At 38.5% G+C, this 6,576-nt stretch overlaps 1 non-coding gene across 1 annotated transcript; it reads left to right on the top strand.

Annotated features, from left to right (window-relative positions):
* Window positions 1-1,358: 1,358 nt before the first annotated feature.
* LOC140853898 (small nucleolar RNA R71) lies at window positions 1,359-1,464 on the top strand. Its single transcript, XR_012137040.1, has one exon. It is a non-coding gene; the product is annotated as a small nucleolar RNA R71 (small nucleolar RNA).
* Window positions 1,465-6,576: the final 5,112 nt, after the last annotated feature.

Raw genomic sequence — 6,576 nt, 5'->3', positions numbered from 1 at the left:
ACTTGCCCCTAAATCCAGAAGAGCTTTTTCAATGTGATAATCTCCTATAACACTGGAAATAATGGGGGCTCCTGGGTCCTTAAGCTTTGGAGGAGTGGCATGTTGGAAGATAGAACTAGCCTGTTCAGTGAGACGTACTTTCTTTGAGATTTGTGATCTAGATTTACATTTTTGGATGCATAAATCCTTCAAAAATTTGGCATAAGCAGGGACCTGTTTGATTGCGTCTAGAAGGAGAAGATTAATTTGGACTTGCTTAAATAATTCCAACATCTCATCAAGTTTTCCTCCCTTCTTATCCGCAGGAATGGGGGCTTTCAGGGCATCCAAAAATGGGGCTTTAGGCAAGTCAGATGATTTCGGTGCAGTTGGTTCCTTCTCTATTTTCAGGTCCTCCTTATTCTTGGGTGATTTGGATTCAGTTAGAGGTTTAGGATCGGTCTCATTGGTTTTACTAGTGTGTTCAATGACCTTCCCACTTCTCAGAGTCATGATTGATTTGGCATGTTCAGAAAAAGCTTCTGGGGTATTAGAACTCTCTATCACAAATTGCCCTCTTGGGTTGCTCTCGGGTTGGCTAGGTAATTTTCTTCCTTCCCTCCTACTGAATGCAGTTGCTAGTTGATCTATTTGGGTCTCTAGCTTAGCAATGGATTGTGTGTGGGAGTTGAGGGTCTGAGTGTTGACTTCTAATCGTTCTAGTGCTTTCAGGACTTTTTCCTCAAAAACTGAGCTGTGACCAGTAGTAGACGATTGAGGAATATTTTGAAATTGATGGTATGGTCCATGCCTATATGTTGGGTCTTGATATTGAGGTCGAGGTGTGGCAGGACCAACCACTGATTGTGGTCTCCAAGAAAAATTTGGATGGTTTCTCCAGCCGGGGTTATAAGTGTTCGAATATGGATCGTTTCCTGGTCTGCGAGCTTGTTGGACTTGAGCTTGCTGAACCTGCTCGTGCACAAACTCAGGAAATTGAGGTGCGGCTAGGCATTCACTAACAAAATGGTTCGAACTTGCACACAATACACAAACTTTTTGGATTGGGTTAGGTGGAATCGGGGATTGTCCAGTATTTAGAAGACGATCTAATTTTTGGGACAGTTCATCTACCTTTTGATGGATATCTATGATATTTCCTACTTCATATATTCCACCTCTTTTTGGGTTTAACATGGGTTTATCTCTAATAGAGTCAGACATATGATGTAATAAATTTTCACTTAAAATTTCAAATAGTTGCCATGCCTCATCCTCACTTTTCAGCATGAATGTCCCACCGCATGATGCATCGACCATTTGTCGATGTCTTTCAGAGAGTCCATCATAAAAATATTGGATTAACTGCCACTTGGGTACAGCATGGTGAGGATATTTTCTAATAAGGTCCTTTAATCTCTCCCATGTTTCATGAAATATTTCTCCATCTAATTGGAAAAAACTAGTTATGGCTTTCCTTATTTGATTAGTTTTTCCTATGGGAAAATATTTCTTGAGAAACTCTCCTTGCAGCTGGTCCCAGGTTGATATAGTCATGGAATCCAAAGTATGTAGCCAGTATTTGGCTTTGTCTTTAAGTGAAAAAGGGAATAATTTTAACCTAAGAGCATCATCGGAGAAGTTGTGAATTTTGACAATTGAGCATATCTCAAGAAATTCTTCAAGATGTTTATAAGGGTCCTCATTACTAAGTCCATAAAATGAAGGTAACATTTGGATTATACTGGACTTAATTTCATATTGAGTGGCCTCTACAGGGGGCACTTGAATACAAGGAGAGTAGGTATATGTGGAAGGAGTAAAGTACTCCTTCAATTGCTTGGGTGAATCATTCTCCTGATTTCGGTCCATATTTTTACGTCTGTTGGCTCTAAAGATTCTTTCTATTTCTGAATCAAAAGGTTGGATTTCTGGTCGTAAAGATCTACGGCCAAGCATACACCTTACAATTATACTGTAGGGCAAACACAGAAAATTTTTTTTTATAATATATATTTTTATAATAAAGTGAGAAAAGAATGAAGAAAATCTAAAGAGAAGAACCTAAGAATCTTAAATCTATGAAAAGGGAGAAATTAGTTAATGTTTAGATGTTAATTACAATCAACTTAAACAATCATAGACTCTCTATCCTAAGGTTAACTTAGATCTAGACAGCTCCTAACTTTCAAGACCGCCTTTGAGCACTCCAAGCTCAAGACTGACTAACTGACTCGGCCAGATAAGCGTAAGATGTGGGAGGTTCCCTGCTCGTTGCTTTCCTTAGACACCAACTAAGTTGCCAGGTCAGTCAACGGAACAAATTGAAAACTACTTTCTTTAACCACTTGCCTTAGACACCGAGCAATTAACCAATCCGCACTTGGTTCAACTCTAGAGCTTTCTTATCCTATTGAGCTCGAAATTCCTAGGGCTGACGTCTAGTTGATTTTAGATTAAGGTCTAGGTTATGCAAATGCAAGAGGGTGATTTGTGGGCCAAGGAAGGGTGATCAAATCCCCACCTTATTTGGTTAATGGGTTATTGCCCTTAAGATTAATTATGGAGATGCAATGCAAAGAAACAAGGTGTCTAATCAAGTTAGAAATTTTTATATTTGAGGTTACGCTATTTTAGTTAAGTGTTATGAAATGTCAGTGGCTTTTTTTTTTTAAATTTATAGTTTTATCTTTTTATATATTTTTTTAAATTTTTTTTTAGTTTTGCAAGAAAATAAATTTAAGTGATTAAATCTAAAAAGCAATAAATCACTAGGCTATAAAAAGTAGCAAATTATTCTAAGCAAAAAAATTTCTAAGTAGTAAATTAGTTATGCAAGGTAATTATGTAATTATGCAAATAAGATTATCTAGCTAAAAAGCACTGAAAAAAAAATTTAAAATGAGAAATAAAAACTGAAAAGTAATTTTTTTTTTTAAAAAAAAAATTTTTTTTTAATTTTTTAATTCAACCGTACCAAGATCCCCGACAATGATGCCAAAATTTGATGCGTAGTCGTTGATAGCACCAAAAATAACTCTACTCACTACGTAGGTAGGATGAGTCGAGATCGTATCCTCAGCGATCTTGAGCTAAGTTGAGATTGCAAGATAAAAGAAAAAAAATATTATTTTTGATTTAGAAAATAAATTATCTTAAAATTGAGATAATTAGAAAATAAAGAGCTCGAGAGTTTTGAATTACTTTGCACTAGCAGAATTGTATCTCTTTTTTTTTAATTAAATGAATGTGATTAATCTTAAAAAAAATACCTGTCTTTCCTCGGCACGCTCCGTACCCATAGATCACGGCGCATCTCCAGAAAGTACTAGATAAACAACTCTTCTTTCCTCGGCACGCCCCGTATCCATAGATCACGGTGCGTCTCCGGAAAGTAAAAGTTATTCCTAATATTAATCTAACAAGAAAGCATAAATAAAAGCATATAAAAGGGAGCAAATAAAGAACTCATGACAATTTAAATAAAAAGCATAATCTTTATTGCCTATAAAGAAATACAGGAAAGTTTAGAACAATAAACCATCTCTGTGTCGTTACAAAATTTCTTCTCCACTCTCGAGACTGCTAGCCTAGCTGCTCATGAAGTAGTCCCTTTCTATTCCTCTATGCAAGGCTCTAGAAGAATTTCTAGGCTCCCCCTCTAATGGGAGTACAAAAGCCTTTTTATAGGTATTAGGAGGGAGGAGTTTTACATGATTTTTCGATGTGGGACTAAAAAAAATACAAATCTTTCCTTTCAAAATATTTCTAAATATTAATTTTTTTTCTTTAATAAGCATCTGTTCGATCGCCATCAAAAATTCCTTGCGAACCCATCTGCCGTGCGCCCACACCCGCGTGATGCCGCATCCACGCCGCGTCCACCCCGCGTCCACGCCTCACGCGTTCCACCCCACGTCCACGCCGCGTCCACGCGCCAGTCCCACGTCTGTCCGACGTCCACGCGCGTGCGTTCACGCGCGTCCCGCATCTTTCTTTTTTTTTGAATTCACGTGAAACATGCGCCCAGAGCCTTTCTTTTTCACGTGAAACATTCTTTTTATATTCCAAAAAGAAACAAAAATTTCTTCACAATGATATCTATATCCTTTTGGATTCTTTGCATAGTATCTTCATTTTCTATAATACCGGATGCATCTTTCTTTTATTTTAATTTTATTTTAAGTCTAATTTTCTTCAAACTTGAGTCTTTTTGATCTATGAATCGGACTCTTTGTATCGGCGATCACCTTTCCTGTAAAACATAGAAAGAAATATCAAATTCTTAATAAATAAGATAAATTAAATATAATTTTTTAATTTAAAATACTTAAATTAAGTGTTTATCAATCTTCATCCCTAGGATGTAGGAAGCTTCTCCCAGATCTTTCATGGAGAACTGTGACGATAGCCAAATCTTTATTCGTTGTAATGCAGGGACATCATTTTCGATTAAGAGAATGTCATCCACATACAATACAAGAAATACCACTACTGGACCATTAGCCCACTTATAAATGCAGGGCTCTTCTCCATTCTTAACGAAGCCATATGTCTTGATCGTCCTATCAAAACGTATGTTCCAACTCTGGGATGCCTGCTTAAGTCCATAAATGGACCTCTGTAGTCTGCACATCTTAGACTTATCTGTGGATGTGAACCCTTCAGGTTGTATCATATACATCTCTTCGTCCAGCTCTCCATTTAGGAAAGTTGTCTTTACATCCATCTGTCAAATTTCATAGTCCAGATGGGCAGCTATCGCAAGCATAATCCGAATGGATTTGACGATATCCCTTGGCAACCAGACGGACTTTATAGGTCTCCACCTTTCCGTCTGCACCTCTCTTCCTCTTGAAGACCCACTTACACCCTATGGATTTTACTCCTTCGGGTGGGTCAACTAATGTCCACACATCGTTGACCTTCATGGACTCCATTTCAAATTTCATGGCCTCTAGCCATTTCTCAGAGTCAGATCTCTACATTGCATCCATGTAGGTGATCGGATCCTCATCATTTTCATCAAGTTCGACAGGATCGCCGTCTCGGACCCAGAAACCATAGTATCTGTCCAATTGACGTGATACTCTACCAGACCGCCTTAAGGGTGCAGGAACAATGGGCTCCGGATTTGATCTAACCAAATCCGATTCAGGTTCAGCAACTTGTGTCGGTTTTTCACCTACCGAACTTCCTCAAGTTTGACCTTAGAGGCAACAGTCCCTTCACCAAAGAACTCTTTTTTCAAAATAATACCCTTTGGTCTCTTTTGGGTACTCTATGAAATAACACTTGTCAAACCTAGGTCCAAGCTTGTCCGTAATTAAACATTTAACATAAGGCGGACACCCCCAAACCCTAAGGTGCGAGAGTACTGGCTTACGTCCTATCCATATCTCATAAGGTGTTTTGGTTACAGACTTACTCGAAATCCTATGTAGAAGATAACAAGCCGATTCGAGCACATATCCCTAGAGGGAGATCGACAGACCAGCAAACCCCATCATGGATCGAACCATGTCCAACAAGGTCCGATTCCTCCTTTCAGACACACCATTATGCTGTGGTGTTCTAGGAGTCCACTGAGAGAGAATCCCATTCTCCCCAAGATATGTCAGAAACTCATTAGAAAGATATTCACCTCCTCGATCAGATCGAAGAGTTTATTTTTCTACCTTATTTCAGAATAGTTTGAACATTTCAAATGACTCCGACTTATACTTCATTAAGTAGACATACCCATACCTCGATAGGTCGTCTGTGAAGGTTATGAAGTAGAAATTATTGAGAATAGTGTCTCAAAGCCAATCGTCAGCTTGTTGATGGTTGTGCTCATTTTTGTATATGTACATGAATTATGAATTAATAAAAATTATTTTGGTATTTTTTATCATAAAATGTTTCATCTTCTAATGAACTCCTATGTTGTGGTGAAGTCCTTAGGACTATTTAGACTCGACTAAGGAGGATTTGTTGTTTAGTCCTTAAATCTGTTTGTGACCAAATGATACATTGTTATTAAGGACGACAACATTTATCAAGCATAGGTCGTTGTGTGCCATATAGGTTGGTTGTCCTCTTAACCAATGAGTGTGGAGACACTGGTATGGCATACAGGTGAGATGTAAGGGTACATCTACACTGAACGTGACCGACTCTGGAGCTATTTCTACGGTCAAGATTTGCTCCAATGGAATATGGGTATAAATATCCCTCCGACCTGAGACCGCCACAGTGATTTGCAAGCAACTCACTGTACTTAGGCACTGGACTACCTAAATTTCTAATTCAGTGACGGAAGGCTGCTGGGTGTAGTCAAGTACTTGACTTATCGGTGCGTGTGTCAAGATGAGATTGACCACTCCAGTTTAGGAGCTGTGTACAGTCATGTTTCAATTTAGCAAAACCTTGGCCAGGGTAGTCTTTGTGAGGAGTCACAAGACTGTTTGAGTTGAGCACGATTCGGATGATCTAATCAGGGTTGACAGTTTCACCCTGAGTCATCCTAAACACAGAGGCCAAAAGGATGAATTATACAGTAGCCATATTCACGTAGGTTCTGAGTGTTGCGATTGCGACCATTCGACCTATCCG

This window comes from Elaeis guineensis, chromosome 14 (assembly GCF_000442705.2).
Source record: "Elaeis guineensis isolate ETL-2024a chromosome 14, EG11, whole genome shotgun sequence".
NCBI lineage: Eukaryota > Viridiplantae > Streptophyta > Magnoliopsida > Arecales > Arecaceae > Elaeis > Elaeis guineensis.
Note: the sequence above shows the minus strand (reverse complement) of the source record. Positions and strands in the feature narration are given on the sequence as shown.